We start from the raw sequence: 22,997 nt of genomic DNA on the forward strand, positions 1-22,997 counted from the left end.
AGAGTTGCCCTAGAGTTTAGAATTGAATTCTACCAATAACTTTCAAGACCCATAAAATGATTTTACTTTGAACGAGTTTGGTACCAATAACCAATTACTTTCCGAATGCAAAGGTATATCTCGTTGTGTGGTGGCGATAAATCTGTCATCTTTGACCACATCGTCAAATGTTGATGTCAGGTTTACGAAGTAGAGACATAACATGTAGAAAAGGTATTAATTCTTCTCTAGAGCTCTTTATGCCCTGTTGAGCATCAGATTAATAGGGTTTTAGCTAACACTCTTCTTTTATCCATTCTGCCAGGCTTTCAAGCTCTTTTCTACCACTTATATTTGTCGGTTTGTTTCGTATTTTTCATCGTTCGACGTCTACTTTTGTGTTTCAAATAGTGAGTTTGATCCATTCCGTGGAAATGTAAACAAAATGACGAATTTATTCTTTATATCGTCTGTAGTATACTGGAAAGCACTTTTTGAACAGAAGTTACCAGATTCGTCCCCACCAGGTAGTCATCTATTCCGGAATTATCTTAAATATATTAGTTTTTCGATAACATTCATTACGTAGTAATGAAAAACTTTTGAATCTTGCCTCACGCACGCAATAATTACCAACGACGGAAAATTTTTTCTCATTAACTTAAAATTACAATTGAAGATCGTGACTAAAATCAAAGCCAGCTTAATAATTATATACAATTATCATTGTTTGAATAGGTTCTAATTATTTTTATTAAATGTGTTAATTTTAGTTTATTTGTTGCATGTGTGGGAAAAATGCATGAATGACCGTATCCATTTAAAGATTTCCTATAAGGTTGAATGTTGTAACTATAGGTGGAAATATAATACGAGGTGTAGCTGTTAAATAACTAGACTGGTGGGTTTAGATTATTCATTACCAATTTCAATCTATACTTCGAAACAGTACAAGAAGTCTTTTTCTGCCAGTTCCTTCAAGACGCGCGCCGCTTCTACTTTCGCAGCTTCAATAGACTCAAATTTCATTTCTTTTAAAGCAGATTTGATCCGTCACCCGTTATTACCTTTTCTAATAAATTTGAGGTATTCTCAAACGCAATTTTTTGGTCTTCAACTGTTTGTCAATTCTTATAGATTCAATAATAGCACGAATATTTAGCTGACAGAAAAATTTACCAATTTTTTCTATATTTTCATCCGTTTTTGTCATAGAAGGACGACCTGAACGTGTATCACCCTCAAAACCTTCAAAGCCATCTTGATAGCGTTCAAGTTACCCAAAAAAAACACGTGGACACAACAAACATTCATTTTCATACATTTGTTTCGATAATTCATTAGTTTTGTTTGCGTTTTTTCCAAATTTTCACGTCGATCTTTTTTACGGCCAAATAAAAATACAGCCCCTTTCTAAATCAAAGCCACGACTACACTGGTTTGTCTACAGACACGGCGGACGTCGCATTCGAAAGAATAGGCTTCAGACTAAACAACTGACAGTCGTTAACTTTTGGCGCATGCGTACTTTTTTTATAGCAGTCTCTTTACTGCTAGCTACACCTTGTATAGTTTCTATAAAATAATATTTATTTCTTATTGAACTGATTCGTCAAAGTACCATAATACATAGAGATTTTTTAGTACCTAGTTCTCAAGAATCAACTCAATTTAATTGACACCCTGCCTGGAAATAACAGACTATAACATTGATATAAATTTATTTATATTTTATTTATATTTATTTATAATAAAATTGTTGTGTTTTGTATAAGAGCTGACACAGACCAGTGGCGTTTGGGAGAGTCCAAAATATGATGATTGGGTGCAATTTAACTCTATACCAAGTTACAGGGTTTCAAAATTGATAAAATTTGAATAACCAAGGACATATTTTTTAAACAAATTGTGGCTGTGTAACATTCGTTGAATTTTCAATCTTTCTACTTCTTCAATAGACTGACAACGACGGTTTACTTCATTTTGTTCCTCACCCATAAAATACCTAACCTGCAAAAATTTATGATGTTCATTCATCACCTTGAAAAAGTGATCCGAGTTGGTGAAAACCGGGGCATTCTTATAACTTTATCCACTCCAAAGAATGTCATTTGATAGCAAGAGTTGTATCTCCTGATTTTACTCAAAAATCGCTTTGACTCATCGGTAACATTCAACAATAAAGTTTTCAACGGTTCTTTTGGTTCGCCAAGCACATCTTTCCATTTGAGTGCATTCCAATATCGACATTTTTTATTCATTGAACCAATAACAATATTGAAATCCAGTATCATTAAATATCGACCACTCCAAACACCTAGTCTGTGATTGTTGGGTCTGAAGAGGTGTTTCAGCAGCTTTCAAATCACTTTGTTGTCTTTTGAGCTCTGCATGAATCGAAGATTCTTGATTTTGCTGCCGTTATAATGTAGATTTGCGCTTCCGAGGCATTTTTTACGCTTTCAATGACTGTTTAAAATAACAATGATACCTAACCTCAAATATTCCAAAAAGCTGAAACTATAGTCAATTGAATTGGGGGCTTAAACTTAGATGGCGCTGAACTAACAAAATGTTGATATTTCTTGACAAGATTTTTTTTATTTTTGTAAAAAATGTTTTATATGTACAAAGTCTCATGACGATTCGTCAAGTAGTTTTTGCGTGAAAGCTTAATAAACATCCACGCTTTCACATTTATAATATTAGTAAGGATGCCATTCCACAATTCTTCACGGGAATCGAACGAAGAAGAATGAACAGACTGTTTTAACGTCATTCAAAAGAAGGCAACGCATTTATTGAGAACCGGTGAGGCCAATTTGAGAACAATTATTACCTAGTACAATTCACTTAATCGGAAATTGGTTAGTGTCTGACTTTAGACTACTAGAATATTATTTTGGTAATTTTCGTCTTTAGATTATAAAAATTTCCCTACTGTTTCAAATCTGAAGAAAACCGTACTTTGTTTTAGAATAAGGGTTCTTTTATAAATTTCCAAACTTGGGATTTTATAGCTCAGTGAGTGAGTTCTTGATTCAATTTTCTCCTTGGAGTCATCTTCCTCAACCAATTTGAGTTGGATGAGGTATCAAACCAAAAAAAAATCATCACATAACAATTATTTCACAGAATCCTCTAGATGAAATGATTACAATGAGAATTTTGGGTGGTTTAATACCTAAAAGCTATCAAAGAGATCCAACCACCACTTGAGGGACATGCTGTATTTATAGACAAAATTAACAGAGTTATTCACATGAATAAAGATGAATATCTACTTATATCTTTATTGTTTTAGTTCTATTATTTTACCTTCTCTTAGCCCTTCTATGTTTTTGCAGTACTTTAATCTTCTGATCCACATCGACTCCTAATATTTGGAATTTCTGAATAGATTGATTAACGTATCTCCTCTTTGGTCAATAAGAATCAAAACTTTCTCAAGATTCATAGATTGACAATTTTATATCTAACCGAGAAAGTTCTAGATTTCTTTGGATTGGAATAGTTTCTAACAAGCTATTTTTGTGGGAACAGAAAGAAGTAAATCAAAATGTATTTTGACTATTTTTTGACAAAGGCGCATTATTGTGATGGAAAAACCTATTCAGCAAATGTCATTTTGGTATCAAAACGTTTAAGCAAATCAGCTGGTTATTATTCTTTTTTTTTTTAATGTTTAATGGAATTGCAGAACGCTGCGACTTACAAATCGAAGAAAAAGTTCGATTACTTTTGAAGATATTCATTTTTTAATGCGAGTTTTTTATCAGCATGAAACAATCGAGGGACTCATCTAGCAGATTCATATGTAAGCTTCCATTCGAAATAATAAATACCCGTTGGGTTGCATTACATTCCTGATTAGAGTGGAATATCATTAACAACCCTCGTATACCATTAGTGAGTTTGATAAATTACCGTGTCCTTTTTAAAAGATAAAATAAATTAACTCTTGTTTCAATTTTGTTGTATAAAATGAAATGCGTTCGGTTCATTTCCTTGACCGGAACACTACAAACTATAAATGTCAAGCAGAGGGGTACATCAACATTCAATAGAGTAAAAAGTAGCGACTTATCTCCTTTCCAAATCTATGTGACACAGGAAATGCACTTTGCTATCACGTAGTTTCCAAAGTAGTTTATATACCAAGGCGTTTTAATACATTATTTATTACTTAAAAAACTTGTTTCCGTTTTTATAACTTATAATATAATTTTGTAAAAAAGTACGTATTTTTTTGGTAATGTAAAAGACTATATTACCTGTTTATTTCTTTAATTATTTAAAGTACAACTTCATACTATCTACTTAACTTTCGATTGTCGGTTTTTGCGCCCAACTCCAAATTCTAGAAATGAGACTATAGTCTGGTCAAATCAGACACTCAAAGCTACATAAATTCCCATCAAGCTGAAAATCAGTAAAATTGTTTAAAATACAATTGAAAATAAAATTTGAATGTTCCCCATCATTTCCGTGTATGGAAAAAATTTTATTCAAGGTCAAAGGTTAAGAAAATAAGTTTTTCGCGATTATCAGCAAAACGGTGAGTTTAATCATAAAAATACCCCAGACAAAAATTATAGATCATAAAATTATCTACAAAAAACGTGTCAATACTTTTTTTCCTTCGAGCCACCGTTTCTGAGATATAACAATTCAAAAAGTTGTTAAAATTAGGTTTTAGATTTACTGTCGTATTTAATGGCTATAATGACTGCATTTTCGTCAATTGATAATTTATTTGATGAACTTATGACAGTTCCAACCAGTCAACAGAAATTTTTAACAAATACTCACAACAAGTCTCGGTTCATTTCAATGTTGTAAGAAAAGTTTACTACTGAAAATATTTGGTGAAACCAGTAAATACAACTTTTACAACTTTTTGAATCATTATATCTCAGAAACAGTGCCTTGTAGAAAAAAAAGTATTGATACGTTTTTTGTAGATAATTTTATGATCTACAATTTTTGTTTAAAGTATTTTGATGATAAAACTCACCGTTTTGCTGATAATTGCGAAAAATTCATTTTTTTGACTTTTGACCTTGAATAAAATTTTTTCCACACACGGAAATGATGAGGTGTATTCAAATTCTATGTTCAATTGTATTCAAATTCTATGTTTAAGTGTATTTTAAACAATTTCACTGATTCACAAAAACTCGGAACTACAGAAGTCGACATAAATCAGCAGCAGGTATCCATGTGGGAAGTCTCTTGGGTTTGTATATTTTTACTGTCAAATGACGGGCCAAAGTTATCTGGAAAGTCTCATGGGCAAATGGAGAAATATCGTTGAGTATCCCGCACCTGACACCCTGTGATTTCTTCCAGTAAGACCTTCTCAAGGACCATGCACCCTTCCAAAACTCCGAAATGCAATTGGAAAAAAATTTGAAACACTTCGCGAACAGCTTGATACCCTTGACGGACCTGTCTCTTTGTACTTACTTTTAATAAATTCATTTTATTGCTGCATTTTTTGTTTCAAAGATTTTTCGTTCGTTATTGATATGGAGATACCACGATAGAGTATTTTGATCTCACAATTTTCAACGTTTTCTTAACTGTGTCAAACAACTTCAGTATACAAGCGAGATGTGACTATTTTTTTGTTTATCTGGCATATCCAAGACTTGGAGAAACGAAATAGAGGAGTCAAGAGCTGGAGGGCAAAATGCCGGAACGGAAAGGAATGGAAAATAATAACAAAAGCAGTCAAGACAAACGATAAACTATAAAAAAAAAAATGAAAACGACGAGCAATCCATCTCAAAAAATGATTTTAAACCGCTAAAAGCGATAGCCATAATCAAAAGGATTGAAAGGCTTGATGATGATGATGATGATGACGATGACGATGATCTAGCATAACAAACAAGTTTTTTGTAAAAAGGATTAGTACTGAACGTACTCGCACAGACTAATGTTTATCTTCACACTTTACTTTGTAATTTAATTGGTACATCAAAAAAACATATTCTGCTTTCGTCAACTGTTTACAGCGACCTCTCAATCTAACGTACGTTCCGTTAAGAACCGATCAATCCATAGAGTATTCTAACGCTAGAATATTTCGATATAATACTTTCAATACTTCTTCAGTGTCTCTGCTAACTGTATATAAGTAATTTGTCCAACTTTTATATATATGGATCAAATATCCGCTTCCTCAAAGATGTATACTCAAGAGATCTTCGCTTTCTCATAGCCCTACATGTTGCCCCAGTAGTCTAGCTTTTCCTTTTCTATCTATTTCTTCAAATATTATAACAATATTTATGCTACAAAAGGGTTTTTCTTTAATTTTTCTGCTATATTTTCTTCGGTTTATTTTACATGACCCAATAAGCACGTAAAATAATTAAATCCGCATTTTTGTAACAACGATGATCTTAAATGAGAAGACTTTTTCTATCCAAATCCATTGACATTCTTGTAAAAACGCAAGTATAGAAAGCAACGAATCGTTTCAGCTTTAGCGTTATCATTAACATCTTTTTTTATCCTATCGGTTCTTCGTTGATCTGTCAATTAATTATACTTTTGAGACTCGATAAAATACCACAAATACTTTTATTGTATTCTACGAGCTTAACCAGCTTTATAGTATAAAAGAATTCAAACTGATTCCTTGATTATTTCAGCAGGGATTAAAGATGGAGCATGCTTTGAATAATTGCAACCAGTTAAAAATAAGTTTCATGCTTATTTGCACTCGAAATTAATAAAAAATACGATAATTTCATGTTAAATCGTGGATTTTATTGTCTTTTGGCATCTGGAATCTAGTATCTTTCAACAATTCCATTCGTAGTAGCACTTTTCGGTATACCCAGTTTTGCTGCTAAGTAAGTCTTGCATTACTAGATATTGGTCTTGCCTGAAGCCTGCAAGGCTCGGTCCTGATCTTGTAGACTTAAAGCTGGTAAAGTTCTAATACCAAAATCTTCACAAGCAATTGTTACGAATTCAATTTTGATTTTGTTTGATTTTGCTATTGATCTTGAGGCTGATACATTTCAAAAAAGATTTTTAAGGGATATTGATTAAAAAATTGACACGATGACTGTTGAATATGATCTCAAACACGAATTTTTATGAAGTTAGGTCATCATCTAATCGTCAATTAGTCCCAGGTTCGAATCTGACTGATAAATGAACAATTTTGGATCTTTGTCAGTGCACTTTTCAAATAGTTTTTATTTATATCATTTTTTTATTTTATACCTACAAGGTTTAAAACTGAAAAATGATTGTAAGGAAAATTCCATTGAAAAAAGTGGACTAAAAAAGTATTTATTGATTTGTATATGACGGCAAATTCTATTTGAATCATCAAATCTCTAAAACTAAATAATTTTTTCGAATTTTAAGAATTTTATTATCTAATCAACACTTGGATTATTTTCTATGAATAATTTTAAAAGGAAATTTACGTAATTATCCCTTGCTATAAAAAATACCATTCCGTAATCTAATAAATAATTTACCATTTTCATTAGCGATTATTATTCTAAATGCCGGTGGTGTATGGTTTGTGTGTGTACCTTGAATTAGGAGTTTCCCATGGCAGATCGCCGGAGGTAAAACCAGAAGCGCTACCAGGGGACAGCGATTTGAGTCAGTGGGCGCCATCATCAGAGAGGTGCGCCGACCTTCTGTCGCTCACGTATCTCGATATAGATTTATTGTACGTACGTAGTTGTCCAACCGACTTTTTGCCATTCATGCATCTTGCATTACAATCGTGGCGATGATATAGGCAGCAATTTATGGAAAGATCATTCGAAATATGTTTCCGAGAGAAATCCGACTGGTTTGGGAATATACGGGTAGACGTAGGTTTCATTCATGCGTACACAACTTTTTAATATAATTTCTTCAACTCTCACGGTAATAAAAAACGAATTTTAGAATATTTAAAAATAGTTTAGTAAATAAGTGCAATTCTTTAGATATAAATTCACATCGGACGATACATTCTATAGAAATATCATTCGATTCATGTTATATTTTGTAATTAGATTAGATATTGAGGGTTTGAAAATGAAAAAAAAATATCTTTAAAGGAAGTTGGAATATGTGAGGTTATGTAGATACGACTTACAAAAGAATTATGCAGCTGAAGACAAATAGAAAATATCGATATAAACATTAAAGAAACTTAAAAGTATAAAAACCAAGAATCCCCTTCATAAATATAGGAATTTGATGGTGTGTAGCTGAGAAATTCATTTTTCAGTTTGTAATAATAAGATTGGGTCTAAAGCTATAAATGTGAGACAAAAATTGAGACTTTTCAATATAAAACCATCAAATAATCCAAAGCGAGTTTTTTCAAATATCTTGGAATAGCCTTGGACATTAAAATTCTCTGAAAAGAACATAAAGGCTTTAATAACATGCGGAAACTTGGATAGCAGAAACTGGGGCATACCAAAGACCTCTAGATAATAACATAGATGTCAAACCTATCTGACCATTCCTAGGATATCTTGAGAAGAGATAATTGAGAAGTACAGAACGTATTCCTTTTTGAAAAAGTATGCCTCATAGAAGAATCCTCCTATTAAGACACAATAAGTATAGAAAAGGTTTTTAATGCGATATCAAGCAAAGGAAAGATTGAGAAACGAAAACTAATAGTCAATATTTCAAAGAAAATACCATTGAATGCTGGAAATATTGTACAGCTTTGCTCCTTTCACGCAGGAATGAACTTGGTAACTGAACCTTAGCCTTTCTGTAGCAGAAAAAGCGCTTCTACAAGATTTTCTTTGCGGATAAGGAAGAATCTGGAAAATAATACTCTGACACATAGTTCCGAGACTGGACCACTCCAAAAAATGACAACTTTGAAGTTAGACGAGTTACTAGTTTTTATAAGGACTCTAGAATTGAGAAGCGAATCCAATAAAGAAGCTTTGATACCATCAAAGACATTGTTGTTGAGGTGTAAAATACTGGAAAGTTTTGCGAAGCTATATACGAAGTAAAAGCTTTTTGATTCGCATGTTTTTAACCAGCTAAGGGTCTTAATTCGGCGAATTAGGCATTTTACGACTTCAAAAGTAACGATTTAGGATAATTAAACCGAAAAATATGAACATAGAACTGCTACTAGCATATATCTAGTTCAACTGATAGTTACCAATAAAGATTATTTGAATTAACGAGATAATAAACTTTATGTGAATCAACGTTTTCAATTGTGATGTTCTTAAGTGTGTAATAATGACATTTTTATTGTTAGGCTGAAAATAAAGAGAAGAAAATTTGTTATTTGATCAAAAAGTTTTATTGGGAACCTGGTCTATCCAAAATACAATCATACGACGATTCGTTTCAGTCTCTCACAAGTTTTGAATAATTGATGATTAATTCTTTCACATATTATGAGAAATATGTTTCTAGATTATTGTTTGGAATGAAAATCGTGTGAATTTTCATTTACGTTACGCCTGTTGTAATTTTTACTAATTGATATCTTATTGTTCATTGTAGAAAAAATATAATTAACACAAACATTATTAAAAAACTTGATAATTATCTAATTTAGGTTACACCCCTCCGATTTCGTTAAAATTTTAGTATGTTATAGAGAAAATTATGCTGAAAAATTTGATGTGTATATATAGAGCGCGGAAATCATCCCTTTACATAGTTTTTTAACTTTGAAGTTCCAGAAAAACACAAATAATTTATACATCATAGTTTAGCTTCGCATGTCTAACCTAACCTCACCTAACCTAACCTAATCTAACCTCACCTAACCTAACCTAACCTAATTTAACTAAATTTTAACTAAAAATATTGATAGAATATCAATCAATAAACAGCAATACACAAAAATTCATAGAATTTTATCTTTTTCATGGTCAAACAGGAATAAAAAAAACAGATATCGATAGATTTACTAACGATAGTCGTATGTAAAGAAGTTGAACTAAATTCTCTGCAAATTTTATGATACATGATGTAATTATTATGTAATGAAGCTAAACTATGATGTTTAAATTATTTTTCTATTTCTGGAACTTCAAAGTTGAAAAACTATGTGATTTCTTTGTAGCATACTAAAATTTTAACGAAATCGTAGGGGTTTAACCTAATCTAGATAATTACCAAAAACTTTTTAAGCAAATATCAATTTTCTATTGGGAAGATTGAAATTTTTCAAGAAATTGACATTAACTTGTTATAATAATCAAAATTATTTCTGTTAGTATACCTTGAACTGCAACTAGGTTTAACACTCTATTTAACTTTGTTAGTGTTTCTGTTCAGGTGAAATTTTCGAAGTTTCGATCAACCTATTGATCCGAAATTTCGCATAATTTATTATTTTTAACGACAAAACATTATTCAATGAATAAAGTGATGAGATATTTAATAATATCTGTGAATCATTCAATTTGATTTTTATGAATGTTAAGACCTTCTAAATCAAACTTAAAAATAACGTTTTTCCATTAAATTTGGCGCAAAATGTTTAATCATATATTTTTGTAATGAATATTTCTTATTCGCCATAACCAACGGCTTGTTAACTGAAAAAGTTGTAAACTTGAACTGAATTTTTCTATTTTTCTAAAAATTATATGCCTTTATTGTTCAACATTCTCCAAAATAATATTTAACCCTATTCTCACATTGAATAGAGTGCAAAAATATAGGAATCTTGGTTCAATTATAAACGCTCAAATGGATCCAGACGAAGAAATCAAAATCAGAATTGGAATAGTTCGTCAATGTTTGTAAACAGAAATCTAATCCTCCACGTCAGAATATGTTTCATGAAATGTTATGTGTGGCGAGTACTGCTGTACAGAGTGGAAACCTGGACCTTGAAAGCTCAAATGATCCAAAAACTTGAGATATGACTCTATAGACGCATCCTGAAGATACTGTGGACTGGCAGAATCACCAACAACGATGTACCAAGACGCATTGGTCGCAAAAGAAAGCTGTTGACAATTATTAAACAGAAATCTAAACCTCCACGTCGAAATAGGATTCATGGAATGTTATGTCAGGTTAATACTGCTGTACAGAGTGGAAACCTGGACCTTGAAAGCTCAAATGATCCAAAAACTTGAAGCATTTGAGATGTGGCTCTATAGACGCATCTTGAAGGTACCCTGGATTGACAGAATCACCAACGACGAATGAATCACTGAAATAATATGACAAAATTTCATTTACAACAAACATTTGGAGTGAGCCAAGTTCAAAGGAATCGTTTATAAGTACAACAGCTCTCGGTACAAATGAAGAATTTAACAGAGTTAAGATTATTTTGAAATGTCATACATTTGAGTAAAAATCACTCAAGACAAAATTCACTGATTTGTTTGTTAAATATAACCTCCATTTTCCTCGACAGTATTTTGTCCATGTGTATATTCAATTTTCAAAATTATAAACGAATGGACTTCTTCTGCCTTCGGTTCCGACTTTGGTTCCGATATAACCACATTTCTAGTCTTGGGTATGAATTCTTGGTTTTCCAATTTTTGAGAGGTTCATACATGGTATTCCTTCTTAACATTAGACTTAAGCACGGTAAAAGCTTTCGCGTGAAATATTTTGGTTTTGAAATGTCAGGGTTAGAGATCTTTCCAGCCAAATTATAAATTATTTTTATTTCCCGCTTATAAGACATTTTAATGCAAATAACATAAAAAAGGGGTTGTTTAATTAATGTCCAGAAAGTGAACAATGCTTTGTTCACAAATTTATTTTGATATTTAATTATTTTAACCTAATTTCAAACTCCTAAATTTTGTGTCAAAATTATTTGGCGCTAATACCAAAAAATATTTAATTAAAATTGTACTTTCACCACGAATACGTATTGAATATGATGATAAATCATAAAACTAAATGAAATAAAACAAATTAGATGTACTGTTATTATGATAGGTATTTTAGGTAAGTATAAAGTCTGAATGATTGGATTGAATAGTTAACTATTCATTTATGTAAATTCTTGTGCATATTTTTATACGTAATTGAATTACAGATGTTAAGTAACTGTATGTTGAATGGTGCAATACACATTTTCGTCTACAGGAAAACGTCCATGAAACGGATCCGACGGAAAGTGAATTTCATAACAAATCACGTTACTTTCAATAGATTTCAGTCGTATAAATTAAATTTTTTGATTGGAATCAAAATATTTGAAGCAGTATTTTAGTTAAAATAATTAGCAACAAGAAGATTCGATGTTACTGTTGCACGAAATTTTTTCTAGTTGATTTGTTTTCTAAACGCGTTTTTTTGTGTTTTTGGTCGAATAGTTTCTTACAGTTATTCTAATTTCACTTGAAGAAGCAAAAGAAACTAGCAAATGATTCCATCGTGTTTAGCGGTATCTCATAACTTAGTATTGAAGACATACTGAAGACATAGACAAAAACATTTGTCCATAAATTTTGATTTTATTATTCAATCTAGATACCTTATATATTATAGTAATTATACAATTTATAGACACCGTTTTTCAGTCCTGAATTAGGCGAGAGCCTCTTCACTGTTAAAGAATTTCAGTCCTCTTGAGGTCTGAGAACAGGAATTACATCACTCAATAATTCGTGTGACTGACACACAGATGGCGTTATCATTGTCACATCCATATGACGTTTATGAAGTCTCAACTTTCAAAATACACGACATGACATTCTGATTAGTCAGAAAGAAGTAATAGCCATTTATGTGAAGCTAGTTTTGTTATTTTCAAAGCAATGGATTCAAAACCATTTCGTGTGTTAATACTCGTACTCCATCGAAAAAAATCATTTGTTATTTGTTTAACTTTAACTTTAAAATCTTATATCTCGAAAAATAATGACTTTAAGAACTTGAAAATTTCACAGTGTCTAGACAATTTCTTTCTAAATTGATGGAGATTATAAGAAATTGCGTGGAATTAATCGTACTGAACTTTTTATGGTACTAAACCATTAGGTGGTGAATTTACGAAAAAAAATACATAATTTTATTTGAAAAATCCTACAAAAAAAATAAAGAAAATTTTGATCTGATTTTTTTGTATGATGTTCTAAAAATATTAATTTGTTTTTGAAAAAATAACGATTGCTTTCGCGATTGGAATTTCTGAGATACAGAGCGTTAAAGTAGACACATCAAAAATCAAAAGAAAACATAATGTTCAACTTCAAAGCCTTATATATCGAGAAATAATGACTTTAGAAACTTAAAAATTCCACAGTGTCTAGACAATTTTTTTCTAAATTGATGGAGATTATAAGAAATTACGAGGAATTAATCGTACTGAACTTTTTATGGTGCTAAACCATTAGGTGGTGAGTTTACGAAAAAAAATACAAGATTTTATTTGGAGAATCTTACAAAAAAAATAACAGAAATGTTGATCTGATTTTTCAGTATATTGCTATAAAAATATTGATTTATTCGTAAGAAACTCGAGTTTGCGTTCGCGATTAAAATTTCTGAGATACAGAGCGTTAAAGTAGACACATCAAAAATCAAAAGAAAACATAATGTTCAACTTCAAAGCCTTATATATCGAGAAATAATGACTTTAGAAACTTAAAAATTCCACAGTGTCTAGACAATTTTTTTCTAAATTGATGGAGATTATAAGAAATTACGTGGAATTAATCGTACGGAACTTTTTATGGTGCTAAACCATTAGGTGGTGAGTTTACGAAAAAAAATACAAGATTTTATTAGGAGAATCTTACAAAAAAAATAACAGAAATGTTGATCTGATTTTTCAGTATATTGCTATAAAAATATTGATTTATTCGTAAGAAACTCGAGTTTGCGTTCGCGATTAAAATTTCTGAGATACAGAGCGTTAAAGTAGACTCATCAAAAATCAAAAGAAAACATAATGTTCAACTTTAAAGTCTTATTTCTCGAGAAGTAATGACTTTAGAAACTTAAAAATTTCATAATGCCTAGACAATTTTTTTTTAATCGATGAGGATTAAAAGAAATTACGTGAATTGAATTTTACTGAACTTTCCATGGTACTAAACCATTAGGTAATGAATTTGGGAAAAAAAATACATGATTTTATTCGGAAAATCTTACAAAAGAAAATAAGAGAAATGCTGATCTGATTTTTCAGTATATTGCTATAAAAATATTGATTTATTTGTAAGAAACTCGAGATTGCGTTCGCGATTAAAATTTCTGAGATACAGAGCGTTAAATTAGACACATCCAAAATCAAGTAAAAAAACTACTATTAGTCGTCAAAACCAACAACGTGTTGATGATTCAAAGTATTTGGCCATGTTTTGACAATGAATGAAACATGGATCCATCACTTCCCTTGGGAATCAAGCCACAGTCAACTGGAAAGGTTATGGCTTCATTAATTTGGGATGCGCATGGAATATTGTTTATCGACTATCTACAAAAGGGAGAAACAATCAATACCGACAACTAAATAGAGTTGTTGGATTGTTTGAATGCAAAAATCAAGAAAAAAGGCCTCATATGTCGAAGAGAAAAACATTGTTACATCAAGACAATGCACCGAATACAAAGATGGTTAAATCGAACGAATTATACTTCTAATTCCTTCATCATATACCGTATTGTCCAGATCTGGTTTCCAGTGATCTGATCTCGAAAAAATGCATGGAGGTGAGAAATTCAGCTCAAATGAAAAAGCAGTTACTGAAAATGAAACTTATTTTGAGGCAAAAGACAAATCCTTCTACAAGAACGCCATCAAGAAGTTGGAGAAGCAATGAAATGATTGTATTGCTCTTGAAGGAGATTAGATTGATGAATAAAATTGATTTTTGGCATAAAAACTGATTGATTGATGTTATCGTTTTCATTAATTAGGGACACGGTACATTGTCTCGATGAACCAGTACTTCTGGGACAATTTTCTCACAGTTTGGTACACATTTCATTAAGAAATGTCTTCTTCAAAGTTTTTCGTATTCCATATTTATTTTTCTTCATAATAGTTTACTGAATTTAGTCTATTATCAAATTTCTGTCAAACATTCTATGATTTTTCATTGGCTCAACTGATACTCTATCCTGAATGGATGAATGAGTATTATTCAAGATTCTTAATGGTAGTTATAAGTTTTTTCATATTCTATGTTAATAAGAAAATCGATTTTGTCCACTCTTTATTCTACCCTATCAAAGCTACCATCAAACTAACCGTTAACAAGAAAAAATAGTATAAAATATCCCTGTGTCAACACTTATCTTGATACACTTTTCAAAAAAAATGGCACACTTCACTAGAACAAAGCAGAATACTAAGAGCAACAAAAAAACTGATAAACAAAACCTCATAAATATTAACAAAAAAAAACGATTCAACTTTTGTTCTAGCTACCGAAACAACCACATTTTAGAAAATTTACATGGTTTAATACACGTGAGATTATACAAAAAAAAACCAACCCGTAGATCTTTCATCTTAGATTAGGTAACAAATTGCAACCCTTGATGAAAACAAAGAATGGGGCGGTTAGTTACGTAGACAACTGTCTAGTATTGTGCCGCAAATTTATCAACTCTGTCGATCTTAAAAGTCCATCAACACCGTCGCAGTCAGGGAAATTATGTGATACGGTTGTCAAACATCTGGTTAACAACTTTTTAAATAATTGCCCTTGTCTACTTAAAATATTTCCCACATTTGAAATTGGCATTTTTTTATTGGAACAGTTCAAAAAAAGATTGAAATACACTTCAGATTATGTGGGGAATTACTTATTTATCTCACAACTCAAAAACACATTTAGCAAATGAAACTTATTTCAAATCAAAAAACACTTAAGAAATTCCAAATTACCTTCTTTCGGGAATCGAAAGTTACTTTTAAATATTTGTCCAAGGATATGTCAGAAATAAAACACAGATTTATAGCTCCCCAGAACTACTTTGTGCCTTCCTTCCTTCCCGAAACATCCCGATGTATTCCACTTAAGGAAGTTGTAGTTGTAAATTTTTAGGCGAGGATCTCTTGGAAGAAGAATATTGGTACTGCTCCATGATGTTTTATATCAGGAAATACTGTGTTTGTTTTTTTTTCCGGCAGATAAAGCTGCAGCTCTTCTAGTTTGTCCTGCTTGTCGCAATTTCTTTTCAAAATTAGAATCATCGTGTCTTTGATTACCAAATACAATATCCTTAAAATAAAATGACTGACACCTCTGCACATACACTGAAACAAGTTTAGCAAATAGCACAAAGAAAGAGCTCTTGGAATTTTCCAAAAGAAGGTAACTTTAGGAATTTCGAAAAGTGTCTTATAGATGAAACACGTGAAAATATTGATGGAAACTGCAAAGTGAAAGTTGTTCGGAAGTGCTCACACCAATTTTAAATTCTTTCCAAATATCCTCAATATAGAAATAGTTTTATCAAAATTTTCTTGCACGTATATTTGACTAAGCATAAAATCTGTGGAAGTGGAACTCGGTGGAAGCCACGTAGGTAAGAAATTAGACCACAAGCGAATTGAACTGTTCTAATGGAAACAATGCAATAGTTAAATCCAATTATTTGAACATCGAACTAGTGAACGCTTCAAGAAAATAATTATTATGTAATTTCCGCTAAAAAGAAAAGTGTAAATTTCGAATTAAACTATTTTAATAGATCTAACTAAATGTAAATACAATGATTGGTTCAACTATAAGAACACACCGAACAGAAATTTGAAATTACTGTCTTCAACAGCTTCTTGAAGTGATGAAACTCGTTGTTAAATAAAAAATAATCAGTAGGTAATAAATCAGGTTAATATGAGACATTACTACTTTTCTCCTTCGAATATTTAATCTAATTATTCATACAAAATCGATTGTTTTTCATTCTGCGATATCCTATCTGTGTGTGAGTCACATTCCGATCTTGACCAATTGTAAAAAATGTTTTCTGATGTTGCTTCATTGCCCAAAAGTTAAGTAAAACTAAAAGCTTTCCATTTTTGTTCAAACTTTCGTTTTCTAAACGTTCTCTAATAATAAATTTCTAAATTTCCACTGGATTCGTCATTATTCACAAATACAGTGCCACAAATTATGAACACCGCTTATTGTTAGGTTGGAAAAACTTAAAAGGCAACCGTCGTAGCTTCTTTTGTACAACCCATCATATATTAACACTTTTTCACCATAACTTTTGTTTTTTTTTTACTAAAAGACAACGATTTTGGGAGACAGTGAGTGAAAATTTGGTAGCTGTAGTTTGAAAGTTGCTAAGTCAAAGTAAAAAAAATAAAAATGTGATTTTAGACGACGTCTTCACGACAGACCAATAATAACTCAAAATAAAAATACATTAAGTAACAATATATATCAGAATTCCGGTCCGATATCCTAAATAGATATCTTTTAATCTTTGCACAAGTTTTTGTTTCTCTCCCATATAGATTTATGTTAAAAAAAATCTGCAACGGCCCATGATTTTATGTTTGCTGAATGTTGTTGCGCTTCAGCTACCTAGGCATCAATTAAATTATTTATCCACTGTTTCATCCGAACAATGATATCTCGTTACGAAAAGATACGTATACAGGGTGCATCAACTACTTATCGATTGAATATACAAAACAAATTTAAAGTAATCACAATCATTGGGTTAATTAATCGGCAAAATAGTTTGTTATATTGATGACATCGGTTATTATATTGTTACCAGTAGATGAATTCCGGGGGACAGGATCCGTTGGAGATGCCACTAAAGATGGATGCTGATATCGCCACTTTTGGGATTCTGGAAACTCACTTGTGAGGATGCTGATCAAGCAATGATTTTTACTCGATATGTGGCCAATATATGATTTCCGCAAAATGGTACAGCCCGTGAAACACTTTACAGCATGACACATTTCCAGGTGGTGTACTCTCTGGTTTCGATGATCTGATTTGGCCCGCTACATCGTGTGATTAACACCATTAGAGATCTTGTTATGGGGTTGTTTAAAATCGCAAGTCTACGTCAACAAGCCCACAACCCCGCGTTCATTAAACGAAGTGGTTCAACGTTGACATCTACGAAATTCAGACACATTTATGCAGAATGGTCAGTGTTTTATTCTATTGATAACCGTATAATATGATTTAATTAAAAATTACATAATTGGTAAGTTTTGTATGAATCAAAATTGGTTGTAAAAGAGTCGGGATTCGTCTGGTAAAAGATTGGAATAAATAGCCACCCGGTATTATTCGTAAGGAATAGAATGCCACTTTTTACAAGTGCTTATACGTTTCGGATTTCGTGATTGGAAAAAATAAATCACATGATAGTTTTGCGGATTATTACTGTAATTTTATATTCAACACGAATACGATATCACGTTTTCGAAACTCCTCATCTGGAGCAATGAAATTTCGTTGTTTTTTTTTAGTTAATTCGTGATGTTGTTAAATCGCTATCAATTCAATGATGATTGAAACAATTCACCCCAATTTAGAACTAAAATATTTCGTTAGTTAGTTTTTTTTTTGAGATGTTAAAAACAAAAAATGATTTTCTAAAAAAGCCTGAAAGGTAATGTTCAGTATTATACAAATTATGTACATTTTTAGTTGTTCTGGAAAGTTCGAAGTTCATTTTTCCTGCTCTACTTTCTACCTATATAAGGAAGAGGACGCTTGGTACACAAAGAACAAGAATTAAAAACAGTTCAAAGACACTTTCTCCATATCTGGAAGAACTGCAAGTGACCAGAAGATTAAGCATATAAATGTTATAAAGAAATCGTGTTATCCAGTAAAAAAATGGTCAGTAGACTAAACTCTTTTTTATCCATGTTGCATCAGTTAATATTTCGATCTCGGCTAAACCAAATGTAGAGTTTGAACGTTAGTATCAATGTAAAATAAAAGTATGGAACTAGCATCAACTGTGTGCTAGGTCTAGGAAATAGTACGGATACCTTGTACAGTGCTGGGTTTAGTTTTTTATTCTGTTTAAATCCCGGCGATTTAGTATATCATTTATACCAGTTCTGTATATATTTTCTTTCGGCCGTTTCCTTACTTTCTACACATAAAACTTTTTTTCTCTAAATATACCAACGCTAACAATGTGGTTTTGTTTTTCAGATGTTTATTTTGCTTTGAAAAGTTTTATTGTTGAAATCTAGAGTCTAAACTCTTTTGCTTGGTTCTCCAGAGAAGTTCTAATTTTTAAAGAAAACATATACCAACCAGTTAGAGGGGTGTTTCCGAGATTATTTCATTTTTCATTCGGAGTTGTGGAACTGGCGAAATGAGAACTTTGAGGTAAGAGCCGCGAATTTTTACGGTATGCTGCATAGTAGTCGGATTTTAATAATGGCTCCTTAATTAAGTCAGGAGATGTTTTTAATTGCGGTCTCGGATGCTAGCTCCAGTTATTATTCAAACCAGTAACGTAGATAACGTTAGATTATTAACTGGTTCCCAAAAAATGTTGGTTTTTTTTTTGGATTTCTTTTTTAATCTGTATTTGTTGAACTAGAACAATTAAACGCTTTTAAGAAACTATTTTCGAGCTAGAATTACATAAAATAATAGAAAAAATCTATGACGACATGTCTCGACATTTAATGGACCTGAGTTGTTGCAATACTCTAATTTATCACGGCAATAAGGCCTTCAAGGTGTAAAAAATGACAACACAGTACTCATAACGTCGACATGGAAAACCTGTGCTCAAAGACCGTCGAAATAGTCACCAAACGCTGTATTACCAACAGCATTAATTAAATCAAAGTTACAGGACTTGATGTCGGGATAATACGGTGGCTATTCCACATCTTTTCAATCCTAACGTTGCAGAATCTGCTTTATGCGGTTTTAATTTTCCCCAAGGACTGGACAAGGTACAGTCACTGTTCTATCACAAAGAACAAATATACAGCATGTCCCTACTTCGCACAGTTCGTATGACCTGTTCTAAATTCATCTCCGTGTTGTCATCAATATGATCGGAGGATTTTGCATCTTTGAACTTATATCAGTGCATGGGGTATCCATCGAAATACGATTTAGCGTTGGTCAACGATAGAATCTATCATTTGTCTTCGTCCATAATCTGTGTCATCTCAATGACTGGTCGTTTGGAACGTTGCTTAACACTGGTTGACACACGACCTTGCTAAAACTTTTCTACCCATCGTGCTATTGTCCAGACAGGCATTCACTCACTAACTGACTGATTTCCCAGCCCTTGCCGAGCCATCTGTGGTTCTTAACACACAATGTGCCTGTATAAATTAAATCCGATCGCTCAAAATAGACACTCGAGACCAAAAAGCTAGTTAAAAACATACAAATATACAAGTGATACTAATAAAAGTGTTTTGAAACTAATTTTTATTTTATTGTAATTAAGAAAATAGTAGAACCTCTTTGAAGTGATGAAAATAAAAGTTTTTATTCCACGCCACTGTTTTTATTCGTTTCATAGCGTTCATTAAAGTTGACACCTCATAAAATACCAATATTGGATTAAACAGAAGATTTCTCGCCCTTTTTCTCTACCAATGAATAAAGCAATGACTAAAAGTTTTGATAATGATGTTATTTCTCAAAACTTGGTAATCCTATTGTATTCCAAAAAACATTAATTCCATAAGAAATAGTATTCAATACATTACAAAGATTCAAATAGACTTTAGTCATGTCAATTTTACATATCGGGTAACTGCCTGTCGAATAGATCTTGCAGATACTGCTCTAGCTATGATTATGTTGGATAATTCGATGGTATCGATAAAACAGAATCAGGTCAGCGCTGTAAACTGCCCAAGTTTCTAGTCAACTCTGGATCGCCTATAAGCCGAATTGCTCTCCGGGGTATGCTTGAAAACCGAGCTCAAAATGAGCAAACAATACTCCAATGATGGACAAATCTTGGCCTTATAGAGGGCTGGAAGGTATGGCGGAGTGTATATCTTTTCGTCATAAAGAAAGATCAGGTTTTTGTGAAGCTGCCTTAGCTAATTGACGTGACTGTGCCAGAATATATTATTGTGATATTTTATGTCCAGACAGGACCAAATCTTTAACTGCAACGTCAGTCAAAATGTTTTCAAGATTGCTAGAATGATTTCATAGTTTCCTTGAAACATCGTACTGACCTTAATAGGTTAAAACAAGATTAACCTTATTAGGACAATCTTGACGAGGTCCATGCTAGGAACGCATCAGGATAACCTTCGGGCTAATCTGATCAATATCTTCCTGACCACATCCATACAAGAAATCTCTCAGGTTTACCTTACTGGAAAAATGATCATTAATTAAAGTAATTCGAGTGAATCCCAACCATTGAACCAAGCTCATGAGGATAAGAATCTGATCAGTACCAAGTAACAAGACCCTGACCAAAAAGAATTTGAGGAACTCCTGACGAAAACTTGTGATTAAATCCGTATGAATGAATCCTGAGGCAAATCTGATCAGAATGTTATGGGACAATCCCAATCAGGATCATATTAGATAGTTCTGATGAAGACCGTACAACGTAAACCTGATCAGGACTTCATTAGTGATATGCGTTACATCCGCAACATATCCTTGTCAGGATATCCTGATCCATAGTTTACCAAGATCCTGACCAAAAATAATTTGAGGTAATCCTGACGAAAACTATACAAGAAAATTCTAATCAAATAAATGTATGTTTAGGCGTCAAACCTGATCAGAATCTTATGAATACATCCTGATGAGGATCTTATGAGGCAATTCAGATCAGAACCATGTGAGGTTATCGCTAGATTAGATAATTCTGATGAGGATTGTACAACGTAAACCTGATCAAGACATCATTAGTGATATGCGACACATCCTTATCAAGTTATCCTGATCTACATGTTACCAAGTTGCTAAATTACCTGATAAGGTCCTTATCGGGTTTTCACAATAAATTCTAGTCCGAAAGATAAAAGAGAAAACTTATTTTTGCATAATGTGATTGTGCAAACCTGAAATATGATTCAAAAATGATTTCGCTGCAAAAAAAATATTAACAATAGAAATAAGTTCAATCTGTGATGTATGTTTGCTAATAGCATTTTGAACAAATGATTTAGATGATTTTTTGAATAAATTCCATGTATGATATTGTTTTTACGAATTTTTGCGTCTTTAGGTAAAATCAAACAAAAACGAAAACGGACGTTTCAATGATATTCGGTCAACGAAACGATCTTCGCGAATAAAGGGTGTCCGTTAGTAGGTAAAACACGAATTTTAAAGTTTTTCAAATTCCAGAACGATTCTAAACTACCATATAAGAACCGTCTACCTGTCGAATCAAATATATAATATAAAGTCACTAGTTTTTGTGGCTGCGTTTTCAAGAATTTATTCGGTCGAAGTTGCTATTGTAAGCCGAAACAGGTGACTGCCTGGAATATTCAAAATTTTCAAACAATAGACGGTCACCTACCATTGAAAGGGAGACATTTGTATAGTTATTTATTATCTTTTGTTGTCCGTTTCTCAAAACTTTCGGTTAGAATCCGATAAAATTCATATTATACAAGAAAAGTTATTATCCTCACGAAAAGATTTTGTTAAAACACAGTTTTAACATTTCTATTTGTTTGTTAAGTGATGAGACATTTTTTTACAGTATTTTTTTCAAAATATTTTGATTAAAATTTCATTAAAAAAAAAAAACGAAAAAGCCATATCAGAAACTACTGAATTTTTGTCAGCCGACGATTTGAATTCTTGATGATAAAATCCTGTCTCTTCATGGTCATCGATCTAAAAAATATTTCAAACAACTATATACTTCCTCAAGCCAGAATATCTATTCCGAAATATACAATGTGTCCAATTAAGTCGGAACCATGTCGGAAACTTTTTTATTATTAATTTTACGATAAAAAGTTATTCTTCATAAAAAGTTTTGCATGGTCTAAAACATAAAATTTAACCATCAGATGACAACTTTTATCAGTCATATACGAGGTTTGTCAAAAAACATGATTTTCACCATAGATTAAG

General features: G+C 32.0%; 1 long non-coding RNA gene across 1 annotated transcript in view; it reads left to right on the forward strand.

The window, feature by feature from the left end:
* Positions 1-18,578: 18,578 nt before the first annotated feature.
* LOC130903575 (uncharacterized) overlaps positions 18,579-22,997 on the forward strand; it is a 34,277-nt gene continuing 29,858 nt past the window's right edge. The window contains exons 1-2 of the long non-coding RNA XR_009060755.1: positions 18,579-18,773; positions 19,098-19,277. This is a non-coding gene — a long non-coding RNA (uncharacterized LOC130903575). The remainder of the gene's footprint in view (positions 18,774-19,097; positions 19,278-22,997) is intronic.

This window comes from Diorhabda carinulata, chromosome 2, assembly GCF_026250575.1.
Source record: "Diorhabda carinulata isolate Delta chromosome 2, icDioCari1.1, whole genome shotgun sequence".
NCBI lineage: Eukaryota > Metazoa > Arthropoda > Insecta > Coleoptera > Chrysomelidae > Diorhabda > Diorhabda carinulata.